The 22,788-nt window shown below is 53.2% G+C and overlaps 11 non-coding genes and 1 pseudogene across 11 annotated transcripts; all 12 read right to left on the bottom strand.

The window, feature by feature from the left end:
• LOC137776828 (small nucleolar RNA SNORD116) lies at positions 1-92 on the bottom strand. The gene has a single exon (XR_011076331.1). It is a non-coding gene; the product is annotated as a small nucleolar RNA SNORD116 (small nucleolar RNA).
• Positions 93-2,530: 2,438 nt separating this feature from the next.
• LOC137753339 (small nucleolar RNA SNORD116) lies at positions 2,531-2,622 on the bottom strand. Its single transcript, XR_011071453.1, has one exon. It is a non-coding gene; the product is annotated as a small nucleolar RNA SNORD116 (small nucleolar RNA).
• Positions 2,623-5,067: 2,445 nt separating this feature from the next.
• On the bottom strand, positions 5,068-5,159 carry LOC137776937 (small nucleolar RNA SNORD116). The gene has a single exon (XR_011076362.1). It is a non-coding gene; the product is annotated as a small nucleolar RNA SNORD116 (small nucleolar RNA).
• A 2,916-nt stretch (positions 5,160-8,075) lies between these two features.
• LOC137753891 (small nucleolar RNA SNORD116) lies at positions 8,076-8,167 on the bottom strand. The gene has a single exon (XR_011071622.1). It is a non-coding gene; the product is annotated as a small nucleolar RNA SNORD116 (small nucleolar RNA).
• Positions 8,168-10,593: 2,426 nt separating this feature from the next.
• LOC137777065 (small nucleolar RNA SNORD116) lies at positions 10,594-10,685 on the bottom strand. The gene has a single exon (XR_011076402.1). It is a non-coding gene; the product is annotated as a small nucleolar RNA SNORD116 (small nucleolar RNA).
• Positions 10,686-11,101: 416 nt separating this feature from the next.
• Positions 11,102-11,179, bottom strand: LOC137751663 (small nucleolar RNA SNORD116; annotated as a pseudogene).
• Positions 11,180-13,631: 2,452 nt separating this feature from the next.
• On the bottom strand, positions 13,632-13,723 carry LOC137753743 (small nucleolar RNA SNORD116). The gene has a single exon (XR_011071565.1). It is a non-coding gene; the product is annotated as a small nucleolar RNA SNORD116 (small nucleolar RNA).
• A 2,411-nt stretch (positions 13,724-16,134) lies between these two features.
• Positions 16,135-16,226, bottom strand: LOC137750115 (small nucleolar RNA SNORD116). The gene has a single exon (XR_011070372.1). It is a non-coding gene; the product is annotated as a small nucleolar RNA SNORD116 (small nucleolar RNA).
• Positions 16,227-16,612: 386 nt separating this feature from the next.
• LOC137751696 (small nucleolar RNA SNORD116) lies at positions 16,613-16,705 on the bottom strand. The gene has a single exon (XR_011070926.1). It is a non-coding gene; the product is annotated as a small nucleolar RNA SNORD116 (small nucleolar RNA).
• Positions 16,706-19,117: 2,412 nt separating this feature from the next.
• On the bottom strand, positions 19,118-19,209 carry LOC137753740 (small nucleolar RNA SNORD116). The gene has a single exon (XR_011071564.1). It is a non-coding gene; the product is annotated as a small nucleolar RNA SNORD116 (small nucleolar RNA).
• Positions 19,210-19,611: 402 nt separating this feature from the next.
• On the bottom strand, positions 19,612-19,703 carry LOC137751685 (small nucleolar RNA SNORD116). The gene has a single exon (XR_011070925.1). It is a non-coding gene; the product is annotated as a small nucleolar RNA SNORD116 (small nucleolar RNA).
• A 2,450-nt stretch (positions 19,704-22,153) lies between these two features.
• On the bottom strand, positions 22,154-22,244 carry LOC137754108 (small nucleolar RNA SNORD116). The gene has a single exon (XR_011071734.1). It is a non-coding gene; the product is annotated as a small nucleolar RNA SNORD116 (small nucleolar RNA).
• Positions 22,245-22,788: the final 544 nt, after the last annotated feature.

Genomic DNA, 22,788 nt, shown 5'->3' with positions numbered 1-22,788 from the left:
GGACCTCAGTTCCGATGAGGAGACAGTAGAGATTGCTCACTCATTTTGTTCAGATTTCCAGGGAATGCATTTATGGGAGTCATCATTTATCCGAGCACCTGCTCAAAGGCTGGATGTGCAAAGTCACAGCCTCCACCGCGGGAGGGCTAGAGAGCTCAATCATGTCAGCAGTCAGGAGCGGCCAGAGCCGAGCCATGGGGCAGGAAGTGCAGCCAAGTCTCGGGGCATTGGAGCTCGGGTGCCCCTGGAAGAGTCCAGAAGGTGAGGGTGTAGTCTCGGTCACAAGTCCCTTCGCCAAACATCTAGGTTTCTGCAAAGAAGTTCTGCTTACTGCCACAAGGTTTCCACAAGGAACCTCAAGGACTTCACGCCAACAGCCCTCTGAGACTCCTTCACCTTGCATCACCTTGACGCACTGTCCTCACTTCGCCGGGTATCACGGACTATACAGAGGGCGCCACGTTGCTGCTGGCATTTGTTCCCTGGCGCTGCACCTGGCTCGGGGTGAAAGAACACATGCACTTTTGAGGATGGTGCTCGGGTGCACAGAGAGAAAGGGTGATACCACCCAGTGATGTGCGTTCTCTCTTGCCTCAACATTAAATTTGCTGCCCATCTTGTCTGTGTGTCCACAGCCAAACGTGAATACAGTGTGGTGCAGACGCCTTCAGAATGCACAGCCATTAGCACAATGAGTGCTGCTGTCCATTAACCCCCTGGTACGGCCCTGCAATTCCCCTCCTGAGTGACCTCCACACCGACACAGCAAAAGGATGTCATCCTGAACCCCTCAGAAACCTTCAGGGGAAATGGGCTCCCTTAGCCTAAGAGCCACTGCCCTCCAAGAGAACAAACCCACTCTTGGCATATAGGTATTCACTTAATGGACTCGCCCTCAATGGGAAATGTGGTCCCCGAGATCTTCCACAAAAGAACGGTCTTGGACCTAATGTGATGACCTCCATTAAAGGCAGCTCATAGTGACCCATGACAAAGGGCACCTGAGGAACCCCTGGACTGACGAATGGAGACTCAACAGCAGGCATAGTTCCGGCCCTCCTGACAGGCCAGAAGAGCTTCCCTTGAACAACATGCAAAGCTAATGGCATAGGAGCCATTCAGAGGCCCAAATTGCCAGGGCAGACCCTTGCAGCAACTGAGTAAGCTGCTGTGGTGCCTTGCACTTTCACACTCTGGACCCGTCAGTGACATGACCTCAGAGAAGCTGTGAGACCCAGATCCTCCAGAACCAACAGGTCACACACAGGTGTGCAACGAGAGAATCCAGCCAACAGCCTGGACCCTTGAAACGGCATGACTTGTGTGGCCTGAGGCCAGCCAGCCAGAGACCACAGGCTCACAGCACAAGTGGGTGGCTGGACAAAATGACCCCCGCACCACACATCCTTTCCTGCCCATAAAACTGCAGCCTTTCCTTGGCAGCCGACTACCTTGTCTCCACATGGTTGCACCCAATGACCTCTGGGAAGAGCTAAATACCTCAGGGAACGCTATGTGGGCTGGGTATAGAAATGATGCTGGTCTGTCCTCAGGAACACCTTCACATCTTCAACAAGGGGGAACGTGGTCAGAGAGGACAAAACACCCCACGGCCTCCAAATCGGCCTCCATGAGAAGATACCATACTATGCCAAGAAGGAAAGCATTTGCTGGCACAGGGACAAGCCATGTGGCAAATCGACAAAAGAGAGGAAAAAGGTGGGACAGTCCACAAATGTGCTCCCGTATTCCTTCCTTACATGTACCTCCAAACGCTCCTGGGGGAATCCCAACTGTGTTCTGGGAACCCTATGGCCACCGTCGATCTATCCACCCACCAGTAAACTGTGGGCTTAGCCAGCCATCTCACGTGTCTTTTCCACTTTCCTTGCCTTTCTCTCTCTACCGGGATCCAAACGTGTCACAGCAAGATGCCACAGCCACCCCTCATCAAAGAAGCTTGATTTCCCTGGGAATTGACTAAGGCATTTTCCAGCCCCTTCACACAGCACACACAAGCAGGACACAACCCGAGGAGGATCCATCAGCTTGGCCAAACTCCCGGGGACAGTGGCCCATTTGATTTCCCCCCATCACCAGGAGAAACCTAACCTGCATCTCGTCTCCCAAGCAGAACATCACAAAGAAGCCTGGCCTAGGTCAGGAATCCTCCTCTGACCCTGAGCATACAGACTCCTTTTTATTTGAGGGCACAAGACAACGACCAGCCAGTGAGGGCGGCCTGTGGAACTCAATTTCAGGGGACAGGCCTACCAATGGCTCATGTTTCCTCTCCCACCAGCATGGTGAACCACGGCAGGGGACAGCAGTGTTGGTTAGACAAAGGCCCCTGGAGACGGCACACTGTCCCTAGCCTTCCCACAGAGATGGGCATCCCAGGCTCCTTTCCCAATGGCTCTTCTCCCATGAGATGGCCACAACCCTCAACTTGAACAACATGGCTGTGAACACCCATGGGAGCAAATGCAACGAGAACCTCTCCCTACTTTCCTTTTGAGAGCCACTTCCTGGACCTCAGTTCCAATGAGGAGACGGTAGGGATTTCTCACTCATTTTGTTCAGAGTTCCAAGGAATGCATTTGTGGGAGTCATCATTGATCCAAGCACATGCTCAAACGCTGGACAGGCAAAGTTGCAGCCTCCACCACGGGACGGCCAGCGAGCTCAATCATGTCAGCATTCGGTAGTGGCCAGATTCGAGCCATGGGGCAGGAAGTGCAGCCAAGTCTCAGTGCATCGAAGCTCATGTTCCCCGGGAAAAGACCAGAAGGTGAAGGTGTAGCCCCAGTGCACAAGTCCCCATGGCCAAACATCTAGGTTTCAGCAAAGAAGTGCTGCTTACCACCACAAGGGTGAAACCAGGATCCTCACAGACTGCACACCAACACCGCTCGGAGACTCCTTCGCCTCGTTAGCCTTGCCTTGATGCACCGTCCTCACTTCACCAGGTATCATGTAGTATACGGAGGGCCCCAGGCTGCTGCTGGCATTCTTTCACTGGCATTCCACCTGCCTTGGGGTGAGAGAACACATGCATGATTAAGGATGGTGCACGGGCGCACCGAGGGAAAGGGCGAAACCACCCAGGGATGTGCACTCTATCTCGCCTCAATATTTCATTGCTGCCCATCTTGGTTGCGTATCAGCAGCCAAATGAGAAGGCATTGGGATGCAGACGCCTTCAGAGCATGCAGCCATCAGGACAGAGAACGCCACTGTCCAACAACCCCCTGGTCTCGGGCCCTGCAATTCCTCTTCTCAGTGCTCTCCCCTCCAACACAGCAAAAGGATGTCATTCTGAACCCCTGAGACACCCTCAGGTGAACTTGGCTCCCTCAGCCTAAGATCCTCTGCCCTCCAGGGAAACAAACCTTCTTTAGGAACATCCGCTTCCAAACAACAGACTCGCCATCAAGTGGAAACAGTGTCCCTGCGATCTTCCACACGGGAACTGCCATGAGAGAAAGTGATGACATCCATCAAAAGCGGCTCCTCGGCCTCGGCACAAAGGCCACTCAGGCACCACTGGACTGAACATGGGGGACTCAGCAGCAGGCATGCTTCCTGGCCCACGACCAAGCCAGAGGACCTTCACTTGGACCACTCAGAAATCTAATGGCATGGGAGTCATTCCAATGCCCAAAGGTGCAGCGCAAGACCCTTGCAGCAACTGGGTAACTTGCCATGGCACCTTGCACTTTCACAATTTGGACCCATCAGTGTCATGTTCTCGGAGATACCACGAGACCCATGTGCTCCAGAACCAACGGGTCACCCAGAGTCGCACAACTAGAGAATGCAGCCAACAGCCTGCAGGCTTGAATCGGATTGACTTCTCTGGCCTGAGGCCAGGCATATTGGAGGCCAAAGATTCACCACACCAGCAGGTGGCAGGATAAAATGACCCCCAAACACACTCTCTCCTGATCTTAAACCTGTAGTTTTTCTTGGTAGCCAACTTCATTGTTTCCACAAGGTTGCGCCCAATGACTTCCGGAAAGAAGTCCAAACCTCAGGGAACGGTGTATGGTTTGGGTATAGAAATGACGCTGGGCTCTCGTGAGGAAAACCTTCACATCCTCAACATAGGGGGATGTCGCCAGACAGGGACAAACACCCCATGGCCTCTAAATCGTCCCCCAAGAGAAGACACCATACTGCATCACGAAGGCAACAATTCCCTGGTACAGGGCCCCGCCATGAAGCAAATCAACAAAGGAGAGGAAGGGGGGGGGGATGGTTCATGAACATGCACCCATAATCCGTTCCTACACGTGCCTCCAACTGTGCCTGGAGGTATCCCAAAGGAGTTCCAGGAACCCTATGGCCACTGTCGATCTTTCCAGCCACCCAGTAAACCTGTGGGTTTAGCCAGCCATCACAAGTGTATTTCCCACACGGCTTGCCTTCCTCTCTCCACTAGGATCCAAACATCTCAGGGCAAAGTGCCAGAGCCATCCCTTATCCAAGAAATTTGATTCCCCTGGGAATTGCCTAAGGCATTTTCCAAGCCCCTCCACACACAACATACAAGTTGGACACAACCCAAGGAGGAGCCATCAACTTGGCCAAACTCCTGGGGACAGTGGCCTATTTGATTTCTCCCTATCATCAGAAGAAACCTAAACTGCATGCCGACTACCAAGCAGAACATGACAAAGAAAACCTGGCCTAGGCCAGGACTCCTGTTCCGACCCTGAGTGCAAAGACTTCTGTTTCCTTGAGGGCACACGGCAAAGACCAGGGGCCGGGGGAGGCCTATAGAACTCAAAGGCAGGTCAGAGTCCCACCAATCGCTCATGATTCCACTCCCAACAGCATGCTGAACCACAGCAGGGGACATGACACCTAGCTAGAATCAGGGGTCTAGAGATGTCAAGGTGTCCCTAGTCTTCCCACATGGATGGGCATCCCAGGCTTCTTTCCAAATGGCTCTTTCCCCACGAGAATGCTGCCCCCCTCAACTTGAACAATTTGGCTGTGGATGCCCAGGGTAGCAAATGCAATGTGAACCTCTCCCTACTTTTCCATTGGGAGCCACGTGCTGGACCTCAGTCCCGATGTGGAGACGGTAGGGATTGCTCACTCATTTTTTTCAGACTTCCAAGGAATGTAATTATGGGAGTCATCATTGATCCCAGCACCTGCTGAAAGGCTGGACGTGCAAAGTCACAGCCGCCACCACAGGACGGCAAGCAAGCTCAATCACGTCAGCAGTCAGGAGCGGCCAGAGACAAGCCACGGGGCAGGAAGTGCACACAAGTCTCAGGGCATCAGAGCTCGGGTGCCCCAGGAAGAGCACAGAATGTTATTGGGTAGTATCGGTGCACAAGTCCCCGTGGCCAAACATCTACGTTTCTGCAAAGAGGTTTCCCTTACTGCCACAAGGTTTCCACCAGGAAACTCTGCCAAGCCACAGGCCCTTCCCTTGGACCACACGCAAAGACAATGGCATCGGAGATATTCCGATTGCAAAAGTTGCAGGGCAAACCCTTGCAGCAACTGGATAACTAGCTGTGGCGCCTTGCATTTTGGCACTCTGGGTCCATCAGTGAAATGACCTCAGAGGAACTATGAGACCCATTGATTTCTTCAGATGTCCAAGGAATGCATTTATGGGAGACACTATCGATCCAAGCACCTGCTAATAGGCTGGGTGGGCAAAGTCGCAGCCTCCACCGCGGGATGGCCAGTGAGCTGAATCTTGTCTGCAGTGAGGAACGGCCAGAGCCAAGCAATGGGGCAGGGACTGCAGCCAAGTCCCAGGGTATCGTAGCTAGGGAGCTCCAGGAAGAGCCCAGAAGGTGAGGGTGTAGTCTCGTTGCACATGTCCCCGTGGTCAAACATCTAGGTTTCAGTAAATAAGTTCCACTTACCATGACAAGGGTTCCACCAGGAAACTCAAGGACTTCATGCCAACACCCCTCCGAGACTCCCCCGCGTCACCTCACCTTGCTGCACTTTCCTCATTTCACGGGGTATCACGGACTATACACAGGGCCCATGCTGCTGCTGGCATTCGTTCCCTGGCACTTCACCACTTGGCTCGGAGTGAGAAAACACACGGATGTTTCAGGATGGTGAATGGGCGCACCAAGGAAAAGGAAGATACCACCCAGCAACGTGCCTCTATCTTGCCTCAAATTTCGTTGGCTGCGCATTTGTCTGCGTGTCCACAGCCAAACGTGAATGCATCGTGATGCAGAAGTCTTCAGAACCTGCAGCCATGAGAACAAAGAGCGCTGCTGTCAAACAACCCACTGGTCTCGGGCCCTGCAATTCCTCTCCTGAGTGCTCTCCCCTCCATCACAGCAAAAGGATGTCTTCCTGAATCCCTGAGACACCCTCAGGGCAACAGGGCCACCTCAGACAAAGAGACACTGCCCTCTAGAGAAACACACCCTCACATGGCACGTACGCTTCCACACAATGGACGAGCCCTCAAGGGGAAGAGATCTTCCACAAGGGAATTGCCCTTGCCCGAATATGACGACCTCCAACAAAAGGGGCGCATAGGGACCTGTGACAAAGGGAACCAGAGAAACCCCTGGAATAACCAAGGGAGACTCAACAGCAGGCATAGTTCCTGCCCTCCTGACAAGCCAGAGGACCACAAGCAAAGCTAAAGGTAGGGGAGCCATTCTAATGCACCATGTGGCTGGGCAAAACCTTGCAGCAACTGATAAACGTATCATGGAACCTTGCACTTTCACACTTCTCCCTTCAATGACAAGACTTCGGAGAAACCGTGAGACCCAGGCCCTCCAGAACCAATGTGTCACCCACAGCTGAGGAACGAGACAATGCATCCAACATCCTGGATCCTTAAAGTGGCATGACTCTTCTGGCCTGAGGCAAGGTCTGTCGGACAACACAGGTTCGCAGCACCAGATGGTATCAGGTCAAAATGACCCTGCACCACACATGCTCTCCACACTTTAAAGCTGTAGCCTTTCCTTGGGAGCCGACTCCCTTGTTTCTGCATGGTTGTGCCCAATGACCTCCAGGAAGAGCTCCAATCCTCAGGGAACGCTATGTGGGCCGGGTGTAGAAATGATACTGGGCTGTCCTCAGGAACACCTTCACATCTTCAACACAGGGCGAACGTGGCCAGACAGGGGCAAAACACCCCACGGCCTCCAAATCAGCCCGCATGAGAAGACACCATACTGTGCTACGTAGGCAACCATTCGCTGACACATGGACCTGCCATGAAGCAAATCGACCAAGGAGAGGAAAAAGGCGGGACAGTTCACAAATGTACTCCCGTATTCCCTCCCTACACGTGCCTGCAAACACTCCTGAGGGAATCTCAAATGTGTTCCGGGAACCCCATGGTCACCATCAATCTATACACCCAACAGTAAACCTGTGGGCTTAGCCAGCCATCTCATGTGTCTCTTTCACTTGCCTTGCCTTACTCTCTCTCCACTGGGATCCCAATGTGTCACGGCAAGATGCCAGAGCCACCCTTCACCAAAGAAGCTTGCCATGACCAAGCTTGACAAAAGCATTTTCTAACCCCTTCACACAGCAAACAGAAGAAGGACACAACCGGAGGAGGAGCCATCAGATTTGCAAAACTCCTGGGAACACTGGCTCATTTGATTTCTCCCCTCATCAGGAGAAACCTAAACTACATCTGGTCTCCCAAGCAGAACATGACAAAGAAGCCTGCCCTAGGCCTGGAATCCTGTTCTGACCCTGAGCCTACAGACTTCTATTTCTTTGAGGCCACAAGTCAATGACCAGCAGGTGGGGCGACCTGTAGAACTCAAGTGCAGGCGACAGGACAACCAATGGCTCATGTTTCCTCTCCTACATGCATACTGAACCGTGGCAGGGGACAGCAGTTCTGGCTAGAACAAGGAACAAAGAGATGGGACGCTGTCCCGATCCTTCCCACTTGGATTGGCATCCCAGGCTCCTTTCCCAATGGCTCTTCTCCCCATGAGATGACCACAACCCTCAACTTGAACAACGTGGCTGTGGACACCCACGGCCGCAAATGCAATGTGAACCTCTCCCTACTTTCCTTTTGGGAGCCACGTGCTGGACCTCAGTTCCAACGAGGAGACGGTAGGGATTTCTCACTCACTTTGTACAGATATCCAAGGAATGCATTTGTGGGAGTCATCATCGATCCAAGCACATGCTCAAACGTTGGACATGCAAAGTTCAAGATTTCACCATGGAACGGCCAGCGAGCTGAATCATATCAGCATACGGAAGCGGCCAGAGCTGAACCACGGGTCAGGAAATGCAGCCAGTTCTCAGGGCATCGAAGCTCGTGTTCCACGAGAAAAGACGAAAAGTTGAGGGTGTAGCCCCGGTGCACAAGTTCCCGTTGCAAAAACTTTAGGTTTAGCAAAGCAGTGCCGCTTACCACAACAAGGGTTAAAGCAGGATCCTCATGGAATGCACGCCAACACTCCTCCAAGACTCCTTCGCCTGGCCTCACCTTGCCACAACGTCCTCACTTCAACGGGTATCAGGCATTATATGGATGGCCCCAGGCTGCTGCTGGCATTCCTTCCCTGGCATTCCTCCTGGCTTGGGGTGAGAGAACACACGCATGGTTGAGGAGGGTGCACGGGCGCACCGAGGGAAACGGCGATACTACCCAGCGATGTGGGCTCTATCTCTCCTCAACATTTCATTTGCTGTCCATCTTGCCTGTGTGTCCGCAGCCCAACGGGAAAGCATCGGGGCACAGACGCCTTCAGACCCTGTGGCCATCAGGAAAAAGAGCGCAGCCGACCAACAACCCCTGGTCTTGGGCCCTGCAATTACTCTCCTGAGCACTATGCCCTCCATCGCAGCAAAAGGATATCTTCCTGATCCACTGAGACACCCTCAGTACAACTGGGTCCCCTAAGCCTAAGATCAAGTGCCCTCTAGGGGAACAAACACACCCTTGGCACTTAAGATTCCACACAGTGGACACGCCTTCAAGGGGAAGAGAACTTCCACAAGGAAAGGGCCCTTGGTTGAATATGACGACCTCCATGAAAAGCGGCTCACAGGGAACCGTGACAAAGGGCACCTGAGGAACCCCTGGACTGATCAAGGGAGACTCACCAGCAGGCATACTTCCTGGTCTCCTGCCAAGCCAGAGGAACTTCCCTAGGACCGCAACCAAAGCTAATGGCATGAGAGCCATTCCAATGCTCAAACTGGAGGGGCAAACCCTTGCAGCAACTGGGTAACTTATCGTAGCACCTTGCACGTTCGAACTCTTCTATTCAATGACAAGACCTTGGAGAAACAGTGAGGCCCAGGCCCTCCAGAAACAGCGTGTCACCCAGTCCGTGCAATGAGAGAACGCATTCAACATCCTGGACACTTAAACCGGCATGACTTCTCTGGCTTGAAGCCATGCATGCTGGAGATCACAGGCTCGCAGCACCAGAAGGCGGCAGGATGAAATGACCCCTGCAGCACACATTCACTCCAGACCTTAAACCTGTAGCCTTTCCAAGGCAGGCGACTCCTTTCTTTCTGCATGGTTGGGCCCAGTGACCTCTGGGAAGAGCTCCAAACCTCAGGGAATGCTATGCAGACTGGGTTTAGCAATGACGCTGGGCTGTCCTAAGGAACAGCTTCAAATCTTCAACATAGGGGCAATGAGGCCACACAGGGACAAAAAATCCCAATGTCTCCAAATCGGTCCATGTGAGTAGACACATACCGTGCCGTGAATGCAACTATTCGCTGGAACAAGGACCTGCCATGAAGCAAATTGACGAAGGAGAGGAAAAGGTTGGCATGGTCCACGAATGTGCACCTGTATACCTTCCCTACACGGGCCTCCAAATGCTCTTGAAGATATCCCAAAAGAGTTACGGGAACCCTATGTCCACCGACCATCTATCCACACAACAGTAAACTTGTGGGCTTAGCCAACACTCTCACGTGTATTTCCCGCTCACCTTGCCTTCTTCTCTCCACCAGGATCCAAACGTCTCACGGCAAGGTGCCAGAACCACCCATCACCTAAGTAGCTTGATATCCCCTGGATTTGCCTAAACATTTTCCAACTTCTCCACACACATCACACAAGCAGGACACAACCCAAGGAGGAGCCATCAGCATCGCCCAAATCCCGGGGACAGTGGCCCATTTGATTTCCCCCGACCATCAGGGCAAACTTAAACTGCATACCATCCCCCAAGCTGAACATTACAAAGAAGCCTGGCCTGGCCAGGACTCCTTCTCTGACCCTGAGTGCAGAGACTTCTGTTTCCTTGCGGGAACAAGGCAATGACCTGGGATCGAGGGTAGCCTGTAGATCTCAATGGCAAGCCAGAGGAGCACCAGTGGCTCACGCTTCCTTTCGAACCTGCACACTGACCGCAGCAGGGGATAGCAGTCCTGGCTAGACTCAGGTGCCCAGAGACGTCAAGTTGTCCTTAGCCTTCCCACTCGGATGGACATCACAGGCTCTTTTCCACATGGCTCTTTCTGCACGAGAAGCCCGCCACCCTCAACTTGAACATTGTTGCTGCGAATGCGCACAGTAGCAAATGTAACATGGACCTCTCCCTAATTTTCCTTTGGGAGCCACGTGCTGGACCTCAGTTAGGATGAGAAGACGGTAGGTATTGCTCATTTATTTTGTTTAGATTTCCAAGGAATGCATTTATGGGAGTCATCACCGATCCATGCACCTGCTCAAAGGCAGGACATGCAAAGTCGCAGCCTCCATGGTGGACTGCCGGCGAGCTCAATCATCTAAGCAGTAGGGAGTGGCCAGATTCGAGCCAAGGGGCAGGAAGTGCACACAATCTCAGGGCATCAGAGCTCGGGTGCCCCAGGAAGAGCACAGAATGTTATTGGGTAGTATCGGTGCACAAGTCCCCGTGGCCAAACATCTAGGTTTCTGCAAAGAAGTTCCATTTACTGCCACAAGGTTTCAACCAGGAATCTTGTCGAGCCAGAAGTGATGCCCTTGGATCACACAGAAAGCTATTGACATTGGAGATATTCCGATGCGCAAACAGGAAGGGGAAAACCTTGCAGGAACTGGATAACATGCCCGGGCGCCTTGTATTTTCGCACCCTGGGCCCGTCAGTGAGAGGACCTCGGAGAAACCTGAAACCCATTCATTTTGTTCAGATTTCCAAGCAGTGCATTTATGGGAGTCATCATCAATCCACGCACCTGCTCAAAGGCTGCACGTTCAAAGTCGCAGGCTCCACCACAGGGCAGCCAATGATCTCAATCATGTCAGCAGTCAGGAGCGGCCAGAGCCGACCCACGAGGATGCAAATGGAGCTAAGGATCATGACATCGGATCTGGGGTGCACCTGGAAGAGCCAAGAAGGTGAGTGTGTAGTCTCAGTGCACAAGTCCCTGTGGCCTAACATCTACGTTTCTGCAATGAAGTTCTGCCCACCACCACAAGGTTCCCACGAGGATACTCAAGGACTTCACGCCAAAACCACTCTGAGACTCTTTGGCCTCGACTTGCCTCACCTTGCTGCACTGTCCTCACTTCGCCAGTTATCACGGACTATACACAGGGGTCCATGCTGCTGCAGGGGTTGGTTCCCTGACACTCCACCACCTGCCTCAGAGTGACAGAACACAGGGATATTTGAGAAAAGTGAACGAGCACACAAAGGGAAAGGGTGATACCACCCAGCGATGTGCGCTATATCTCCCCTCAACATTTCATTTGCTGCCCATCATGTCTGTGTGTCCACAGCCAAACGTGAATGCATTGTGGCACAGATGCCTTCAGAGTGCACGGGCAACAGCACAAAGAGCACGGCCGTCCGTCAAACCCTGGTATGGGCCTTGAACTTCCCCGCCTGAGCCACCTCCCTGCTGACACAGCATAGGGATGTCATCCTGAACCGCTGAGACACCCTCAGGGGAACTGGGATTACTCAGCGTAAGAGCCACTACCCTCTGGGGAACAAAACCACTCCTGGCTCATACGCTTCCACACAATGGACTCACCCTCAAGGGGAAATGTGGTCCCTGAGATTTTCCAAAAGCGATCGGCCCTTGGCCAAATGTGATGACCTCCAACAATAAGCAGCTGGTAGGGACCGGTGACAAAATGCACGGGAGGATCCCCTGGACAGAACAATGGAGATTCACCTGCAGCCATACTTCCTGGCCTACTGCCGAGACTGACAACCTACCCTTGGCCCACACACAAAGCTAATGGCATGGGAACCATTGGGATGCCCAAAGTGGTGGGGCAAACCCTTGCAGCAATTGCGTAACTTGCAGTGGTGCCTGGTACTTTCACACTCTGGGCCCATCAATGACGTGACCTTGGAGAAACTGTGAGGCAAATGTCCTCCACAAGCAACTGGTTACCCGCAGCTGTGCAACGTGAGAACCCAGCCAACTGCCTAGACACTTGAACTGGTATGACTTTGCTGGCCTGTCGCCAGGCTCACCAGATACCACAGTCTCAACGCAACTAGCAGGGGGCAAGAAAAATGACACCCACACCACACATCCTCTCCTGCCCTTAAACCTGTAGCCTTTCCTTGGCAGCCGACTCCCTTGTTTCTGCATGGTTGCGCCCAGTGACCTCCGGGAAGAGCTACAATCCTCAGGGAACACTTTGTGTGTCGGATGTAGAAACGATGCTTGGCTCTCCTAAAGAACACCTTCACATCTTCAACAGAGGGGGAACGTGGCCAGACAAGGAAAAAACACCCCAAGGCCTCCAAATCGGCCCCCATGAGAAGACACCATACTGTGCCACGGGGGCAACCATTCGCTGGCACAAGGACCCACCATGAAGCAAATCGACCAAGGAGAGGAAAAAGGCGGGACAGTCCGCAAATGTGCTCCCGTATTCCCTCCCTACACGTGCCTCCAAACGCTCCTGAGGGAATCCCAAATGTGTACCGTCAACCCCATGACTACCATCGATCTATCCACCCACCAGTAAACCTGTGGGCTTAGCCAGCCATATCACGTGTCTCTTTCACTCACCTTGCATTATTCTCTCTCCACCAGGATCCCAACGTGTCAGGGCAAGATGCCAGAGCCACCCCTCACCAAAGAAGCTTGCTGTGACCAAGCTTGACTAAGGCATTTTCCAGCCCCCTCACACAGCACACACCAGCAGGACACAACCCGAGGAGGAGCCCTCAGATTGGTCAAAATCCTGGGAATAGTGGCCAATTTGATTTCTCCCCTCATCAGGAGAAACCTAAACTGAATCTGGTCTCCCAAGCAGAACATGACAAAGAAGCCTGCCCTAGGCCTGGAATCCTGTTCTGACCCTGAGCCTACCGACTTCTGTTTCTTTGAGGCCACAAGGCAATGACCAGCAGGTGGGGGCAGCCTGTAGAACTCAAGTGCAGGTGGCAGAACCAGCAATGGCGCACGCTTCCTCTCCTACCTGCATGCTGAACCGTGGCAGGGGACAGCAGTCCTGGCTAGACCAAGGAACCCAGAGACGGCACGCTGTCCCAAGCCTTCCCACCTGCATTGGCATCCCAGGCTCCTTTCCCAATGGCCCTGCTCCCCATGAGATGACCACAACCCTCAACTTGAACAGCGTGGCTGTACACACCTACGGCCGCAAATGCAACGTGAAACTCTCCCTACCACCTTTTGGGAGCCACGTGCTGGACCTCAGTTCCAACGAGGAGACGGTAGGGATTTCTCACTCATTTTTTTCAGATTTCCAAGGAATGCATTTGTGGGAGTCATCATCGATCCAAGCACATACTCAAACGTTGGACATGCAAAGTTGCAGATTCCACCATGGGACGGCCAGCGAGCTGAATCATATCAGCGTACAGAAGTGGCCAGAGCCGAGCTATGGGTAAGGAAATGCAGCCAGTTCTCAGGGCATCAAAGCTCGTGTTCCCCGAGAAAAGACCAGAAGGTGAGGGTGTAGCCCCGGTGCACACGTTCCCGTCGCCAAACCTTTAGGTTTAGCAAAGAAGTGTCGCTTACCGCAACAAGGGTTAAAGCAGGATCCTCATGGAATGCACGCCAACACACCTCCGAGACTCCTTCGCCTGGCCTCACCTTGCCACAACGTCCTCACTTCAATAGGTATCAAGGATAATACGGATCGCCCCAGGCTGCCGCTGGCATTCTTACCCTGGCATTCCACCTGGCTCGGGGTGAGAGAACACACGCATGCTTGAGGAGGGTGCAAGGGCACACAGAGGGATAGGGCGATACCACCCAGTGATGTGTGTTCTATCTCTCCTCAACATTACATTTGCTGTCCATCTTGCCTGTGTGTCTGCAGCCAAACGTGAAAGCATCGTGGCACAGGCGCCTTCAGAGCCTGTGGCCATCAGGACAAAGACCGCCGCCGACGAAGAACACCCTTGTCTCGGGACGTGAAATTCCTCTCCTGAGCAATCTGCCCTCCATCACAGCAAAAAGAAGTCTTCCTGATCCCCTGAGACACCCTCAGGACAACTGGGCCCCCTCAGCCTAAGAGCAAGTGCCCTTTACGAGAACAAACACACCCTTGGCACTTATGATTCCACACAGTGGACACGCTCTCAAGGGGAGAGATCTTCTACAAAGGAAGGGCCCTTGGCCGAATATGATGACCTCCATCAAAATAGGCTCATAGGGACCCGTGACAAAAGGCACCTGAGGAACCCTTGCACTGATCAAAGGAGACTCACCAGCAGGCATACTTCCTGGTCCCCTGCCAAGCCAGAGGAACTTCCCTAAGACCGCAACCAAAGCTAAAGGCAAGGGAGCCATTCCAATGCCCAAAGTGGCGGGGCAAACCCTTGCAGCAACTGGGTAACTTATCATAGCACCTTGCACATTCGCATTCTTCCCTTCAAGGACAAGACCTTGGAGAAACCATGAGACCCAGGTCCTCCAGAACCAACGTGTCACCCACATCCGTGCAATGAGAGAACACATGCAACATCCTGGACACTTGAACTGGCATGACTTTTCTGGCTTGAAGCCATGCACGCTGGAGATCACAGGTTCGCAGCACCAGAAGGTGGCAGGACAAAATGACCTCTGCAGCACACATTCTTTCCAGCCCTTAAACCTGTATCGTTTCCTTGGCAGCCGACTCCCTTCCTTCTGCATGGTTGGGCCCAAAGTCCTGCGGGAAGAGCCCCAAACCTCAGGGAATGCTATGCCGACTGGGTATAGCAATGACGCTGTGCTGTCCTAAGGAACACCTTAACATCCTCAACCTAGGGGCAATGAGGCCACACAGGGACAAAACATCCCAACGGCTCCAAATCGGGCCCAGTGAGAAGATAGCATACTGTGCCGTGAAGGCAACCATTGGCTGGAACAAGGACCCGCCATGAAGCACATTGAAAAAGGAGAGGAATAGGGTGGGATGGTCCACAAATGTTCACCTGTATTCCTTCCCTACACGGGTCTCCAAATGCTCCTGAAGATATCCCAAAAGATTTCCGGGAACCCTATGTCCACCGATCATCTATCCACCCAACAGTAAGCCTGTGGCCTTAGCCAGCACTCTCACGTGTATTTACCCCTCGCCTTGCCTTCCTCTCTCCACCAGGATCCAAACTAATCCACCCCTCACCTAAGTAGCTTGATATCCTCTGGATTTGTCTAAGGCATTTCCCAACCTCTCCACACACAACACACAAGCAGGACACACCCCAAGGAGGAGCCAACAGCGTCGCCTAAATATCGGGAACAGTAGCCCATTTGATTTCCCCCGACCATCAGGGCAAATCTAATCTGCATCCCATCTCCCAAGCTGAACATGACCTAGAAGCCTGGCCTAGCCAGTACTCCTTCTCTGACCCTGAGTGCAGAGACTTCTGTTTCCTTGCGGGAACAAGGCAATGACCTGAGCTCGAGGATGGCCTGTAGATCTCAATGGCAAGCCAGAGGAGTACCAGTGGCTCACGCTTCCTTTCGCACCCACACTCTGACTGCGGCAGGGGATAGCAGTCCTGGCTAGACACAGGTGCCCAGAGATAGCAAGTTGTCCATAGCCTTCCCACGTAGATGGACATCCCAGGCTCCTTTCCACATGGCTCTTTCTGCACGAGAAGCCCACCACCCTCAACTTGAACAATGTTGCTGTGAATGCCCACAGTAGCAAATGCAACATGGACCTCTCCCTAATTTTCCTCTGGGAGCCACGTGCAGGACCTCAGTTAGGATGAGAAGACGGTAGGTATTGCTTATTCATTTTGTTTAGATTTCAAAGGAATGCATTTATGTGAGTCATCATCGATCCATGCACCTGGTCAAAGGCTGGACATGCAAAGTCGTGGACTGTCAGCAAGCTTAATCCTCTCAGCAGTAGGGAGAGGCCAGACTCGAGCCATGAGGCAGGAAGTGCACCCAAGTCTCAGGGCATCGGAGCTCGAGTGCCCCAGGAAGAGCCCAGAATGTGACGGTGTAGTCTCGGGGCACAAGTCTCTGTGGCCAAACATCTAGGGTTCTTTAAAGAAGTTCCATTTACTCCCACAAGGTTTCCAGGAACCTTGTCGAGCCAGAGGTGATGCCCTTGGATCACACAGTAAGCTACTGACATTGGAGATATTCCAATGCCCAAACTGGCAGGGCAGACCCTTGCAGCAACTGGGTAACTTGCCCTGGCACCCTGTATTTTCAACCCCTGGGCCCATCAGTGACATGACCGCGGAGAAACCTGAGACCCATTCATTTGTTCAGAGTTCCAAGAAGTGTATTCATGGGAGTCATCATCAATCCACCTGCTCAAAGGCTGCACGTTCACAGTCGCAGGCTCCACCGCGGGTCAGCCAACGATCTCAATCATGTCAGCAGTTAGGAGCAGGCAGAGCCAATCCACGGGGCTAAAACTGAGCTAAGGATCATGGCATCGGATCTGGGGTGCCCCTGAAAGAGCCAAGAAGTTGAGGTTGTAGTCTCAGTGCACAAGTCGCCGTGGCCAAACATCTAGGTTTCTGCAAAGAAGTTCCTCACAACACAAGGTTCCTACGAGGATCCTCAAGGACTTCACACCAACACCACTCTGACGCTCTTTCACCTCCCCTTGCCTCACCTTGCCGCACAGTCCTCATTTCGCCAGGTGTCACGGACTATACAGAGGGCCCCATGCTGCTGCAGGTGTTTGTGCCCTGGCACTCCACCACCTGCCTCAGGGTGACAGAACACAAGGATGTTTGAGAAAAGTGAATGGGTGCACAGAGGGAAAGGGGGATACCGCCCAGCGATATGCGCTATAGCTCCCCTCAACATTTTATTTGCTGCCTATCATGTCTGTGTGTCCACAGCCAAACGTGAAAGCATCGTGGCACAGGCGCCTTCAGAGCGTGCGGCCATCAGGACAAAAAGCGCCGCCGACCAACAACCCCCTTGTCTCAGGCCCTGAAATTCGTCTCCTGGACAATCTGCCCTCCATCATAGCAGAAAGATGTTTTACTGATCCCCTGAGACACCCTCAGGACAACTGGGCCCCCTCAGTCTAAGAGCAAGTGCCCTCTACGTGAACAAACACGCCCTTGGTACTTATGATTCCACACAGTGGACACACCCTCAAGGGGAGAGATCTTCCACAAGGGAAGGGCCCTTGGCCGAATATGACGACCTCCATCAAAAGCGGCTCGTAGGGACCCATGACAAAGGGCGCCTGAGGAACCCTTGTACTGATTAAGGGAGACTTACCAGCAGGCATACTTCCTGGTCTCCTGCCAAGCCAGAGGAACTTCCCTAGGACCGTAACCAAAGCTAATGGCAAGGGAGCCATTCTAATGTCCAAAGTGGCGGGGCAAATCCTTGCAGCAACTGGGTAACTTATCGTAGCGCCTTGCATATTCGCATTCTTCCCTTCAAGGACAAGAGCTTAGAGAAATCATGATACCCAGGTCTTCCAGAACCAACGTGTCACCCACAGCCGTGCAATGACAGAATGCATCCACCTTCCAGGACCCTTGAACCTGCATGACTTCTCTGGCTTGAAACCATGCCCACTGGAGATCACAGGCTCGCAGCACCAGAAGGTGGCAGGACAAAATGACCCCTGCAGCACACATTCACTCCATCCCTTAAACCTGTAGCACTTCCTTGGCAGCCGACTCTCTTCTTTCTGCATGGTTGGTCCCAAAGACCTGCGGGAAGAGCTCCAAACCTCAGGGAATGCTATGCCGACTGGGTATAGCAATGACGCTGGGCTGTCCTAAGGAACACCTTAACATCCTCAACATAGGGGCAAGGAGGCCACACAGGGACAAAACATCCCAACGGCTCCAAATCGGTCCCAGTGAGAAGACACCATACTGTGCCGTGAAGGCAACCATTCGCTGGAAGAAGGACACACCATGACGCACATTGAGAAAGGAGAGGAAAAGGTTGGGATGGTCCAAGAATGTGCACCTGTATTCCTTCCCTACACGGGTCTCCAAATGCTCCTGAAGATATCCCAAAAGAGTTCCGGGAACCCTATGTACACCAATCATCTATCCACCCAACAATAAGCCTGTGGGCTTAGCAAACACTCTCACGTGTACTTCCCGCTCGCCTTGCCTTCCTCTCTCCATCAGGATCCAAACGAATCCACCCCTCACCTAAGTAGCTTGATATCCCCTGGATTTACCTAAGGAATTTTCCAACCTCTCCACACACAACACACAAGCAGGACACAACCCAAGGAGGAGCCATCAGCGTCGCCCAAATCCCGGGGAAAGTGGCCCATTTGATTTCCACCGACCATCAGGGCAAACGTAATCTGCATCCCATCTCACAAGCTGAACATGACAAAGAAGCCTGGCCTGGCCAGGACTCCTTCTCCTACCCTGAGTGCAGAGACTTCTGTTTCCTTGCGGGAACAAGGCAATGACATGGGCTCGAGGGTGGCCTGTAGATCTCAATGGCAGGCCAGAGGAGCACCAGTGGCTCACGCTTCCTTTTGCACCCACACGCTGACCGCAGCAGGGGATAGCAGTCCTGGCTAGACTCAGGTGCCCAGAGATGTCAAGTTGTCCTTAGCCTTCCCACGTGAACGGACATCCCAGGGTCTTTTCCACATGGCTCTTTCCGCACGAGAAGCCCGCCACCCTCAACTTGAACAATGTTGCTGTGCATGCCCACAGTAGCAAAAGCAACATGGACCTCTCCCTACTTTTCCTTTGGGAGCCACGTGCTGGACCTCAGTTAGGATGAGAAGACGGTAGATATTTCTCATTCATTTTGTTTAGGTTTCCAAGGAATGCATTTATGGGAGTCATCATCGATCCACACACCTGCTCAAAGGCTGGACATGCAAAGTCGCAGCCTCCATGGAGGACTGCCAGAGAGCTCAATCTTCTCAGCAGTAGGGAGCGGCCAGACTCTAGCCACGGGGCAGGAAGTGCACCCAAGTCTGAGTGCATCGTAGCTCGGGTGCCCCAGGAAGAGCACAGTATGTGAGGGTGTAGTCTCGGTGCACAAGACCCCATGGCCAAACATTTAGGTCTCTTCAAAGAAGTTCCGTTTTCCACCACAAGGTTTCCACGAGGAACCTTGTCGAGCCAGAGGCGATGCCCGTGGATCACACAGAAAGCTATTGGCATTGGAGATATTCTGATGCCCAAACTGGCAGGGAAACCCTTGCGGCTACTGGGTAACTTGCCCTGGCACCTTGTATTTTCGCACCGTGGGCACGTTAGTGACATGAACCCGGAGAAACCTGAGACCCATTAATGTTGTTCAGATTTCCAAGCAGTGCATTTGTGAGAGACATCATCAATCCACGCACCAGCTCAAATGCTGCACGTTCAAAGTCGCAGGCTCCACTGCGGGGCAGCCAATGATCTCAATCATGTCAGCAGTCATGAGAGGCCAGAGCTGACCCACCGGGCTGGAAATGCAGCTAAGCATCATGTCATCGGATCTGGGTTGCCCCTGAAAGAGCCAAGAAGGTGAGGGTGTAGTCTCAGTGCACAAGTCCCCGTGGCCAAACATCTAGGTTTCTGCAAAGGAGTTCCTCTCAACACCACAGGGTTCCTACGAGGACCCTCAAGGACTTCACACCAAAACCACTCTGACAATCTTTCGCCTGGCCATGCTTCACCTTGCCGCCCTGTCCTCACATCACCAGGTGTCACGGACTATAAAGAGGGCCCCATGCTGCTGCAGGTGTTTGTTCCCTGGCACTCCAACACCTGCCTCAGGGTGACAGAACACAGGGATGTTTGAGAAAAGTGAATGGGGGCACAGAGGCAAAGGGGGACACCGCTCAGCAATGTGCACTATATCTCCCCTCAACATTTAATTTGCTGCCCATCATGTCTGTGTGTCCACAGCCAAACGTGAATGCATCATGGCACAGATGCCTTCACAGCGCACGGGGATCAGCAAAAAGAGCACGGCTGTCCATCAACCCCGTGGTATGGGCCTTGAACTTCCCCACCTGAGCCACCTCCCCACCGACACAGCATAGAGATGTCATCCTGAACTGTGGAGATACCCTCAGGGGAACTGGGAATACTCAGGGTAAGAGCCTCTGCCCTCTGGGGAACCAAACCACTCCTGGTACATGCGCTTACACACAATGGACTCACCCTCAAGGGGAAATGTGGTCCCTGAGACCTTCCACAAGGGAACGGCCCTTGGCCAAATGGGACGACCTCCAACAAAAGCAGCTTGTAGGGAACGATGACAAAACACACCAGAGGAACTCCTGGACTGAACAATGGAGATTCACCTGCAGCCATACTTCCTGGCCTGCTGCCAAACTGACAACCTACCCTTGGCCAACACACAAAGCTAATGGCATGGGAACCATTGAGATGTGCAACATGGCGGGGCAAACCCTTGCAGCAATTGTGTAAATTGCAGTGGTGTCTGGAACTTTTACACTCTGGGCCCATCAGTGACGTGACATTGGGGAAACCGTGAGGCCCAGGTCCTCTACAAGCAACTTGTTACCCACAGCCATGCAACGAGAGAACCCAGACAACCGCCTAGACACTTGAACCGGTATGATTTGTCTGGCCTGTGGCCAGGCTCGCCGGATACCACAGTCTCGACGCACCAGCGGGTGGCAGGAAAAATGACACCCACGCCACACATCCTCTCCTGCCCTTAAAACTGTAGCCTTTCCTTGGCAACCGACTCCCTTGATTCTGCATGGTTGCGCCCAATGACATCCTAGTAGAGCTCCAATCCTCAGGGAACGCTATGTGGGCCGGGTATAGAAATGATGCTTGGCTGTCCTCAGGAACACCTTCACGTCTTCAACACAGGGGGAACGTGGCCAGACAGGGACAAAACACCCCAAGGCCTCTAAATCGGCCCCCATGAGAAGACACCATACTGTGCCATGAAGGCAACCTTTCGCTGGACAAGGACCCGCCATGAAGCAAATCGACCAAGGAGAGGAAAGAGGCGGGACAGTCCACAAAGGTGCTCCCGTATTCTCTCCCTACACGTGCCTCCAGATGCTCCTGAGGGAATCCCAAATGTGTTCCGGGGACCCCATTGCCACCGAAGATCTATCCACCCACCAATAAACCTGTGGGCTTAGCCAGCCATCTCACGTGTCTCTTTCACTCGCCTTGCCTTACTCTCTCTCCACCGGAATCCCAACGTGTCACGGCAAGATGCCAGAGCCACCCCTCACCAAGGAAGCTTGCCGTGACCAAGCTTGACTAAGGCATTTTCCAGCCCCTTCACACAGCACACACAAGCAGGACACAACCCGAGGAGGATCCATCAGATTGCCTAAACTCCCAGGAACGGTGGCCCATTTGATTTCTCCCCTCATCAGGAGAAACCTAAGTTGCATATGGTCTCCCAAGCAGAACATGGCAAAGAAGCCTGGCCTAGGCCTGGAATCCTGTTCTGACCCTGAGCCTACAGACTTCTGTTTCTTTGAGGCCACAAGGCAATGACCAGCAGGTGGGGGCAGCCTGTAGAACACAAGCGCAGGGGGCAGAACCAGCAATGGCGCACCCTTCCTCTCCTAACTGCCTGCTGAACCGTGGCAGGGGACAGCAGTCCTGGCTAGACCAAGGAACAAAGAGACGGCACACTGTCCCAAGCCTTCCCACCTGCATTGGCATCCCAGGCTCCTTTCCCAATGGCTCTTCTCCCCATGAGATGACCACAACCCTCAACTTGAACAACGTGGCTGTGGACACCCACGGCCGCAAATGCAATGTGAACCTCTCCCTACTTTCCTTTTGGGAGCCACGTGCTGGACCTCAGTTCCAACGAGGAGACGGTAGGGATTTTTCACTCATTTTGTTCAGATTTCCAGGAATGCATTTGTGGGAGTCATCATCGATCCAAGCATGGGCTCAAACGTTGGACATGCAAAGTTGCAGATTCCACCATGGGACGGCCAGCGAGCTGAATCATATCAGCGTACAGAAGTGGCCAGAGCCGAGCCATGGGTCAGGAAATGCAGCCAGTTCTCAGGGCATCAAAGCTCGTGTTCCCCGAGAAATTACCAAAAGGTGAGGGTGTAGCCCCGGTGCACACGTTCCCGTCGTCAAACCTTTAGGTTAAGCAAAGAAGTGTCCCTTACCGCAACAAGGGTTAAAGCAGGATCCTCATGGAATGCACGCCAGGACCCATCCGAAACTCCTTCGCCTGGCCTCGCCTTGCCACGCCGTCCTCCTTTCAACGGGTATCAGGGATTATACGATTGGCCCCAGGCTGCTGCTAGCATTCTTTCCCTGGCATTCCACCTGGCTCGGGTGAGAGAACACACGCAGGCTTGAGGAGGGTGCACGGGCGCAGCGAGGGACAGGTCGATACCACCCAGTGATGTGTGTTCTATCTCTCCTCAACATTTCATTTGCTGTCCGTCTTGCCTGTGTGTACGCACC

Source organism: Eschrichtius robustus, chromosome 1, assembly GCF_028021215.1.
Source record: "Eschrichtius robustus isolate mEscRob2 chromosome 1, mEscRob2.pri, whole genome shotgun sequence".
In the NCBI taxonomy this organism is placed as follows: domain Eukaryota; kingdom Metazoa; phylum Chordata; class Mammalia; order Artiodactyla; family Eschrichtiidae; genus Eschrichtius; species Eschrichtius robustus.
Note: the sequence above shows the minus strand (reverse complement) of the source record. Positions and strands in the feature narration are given on the sequence as shown.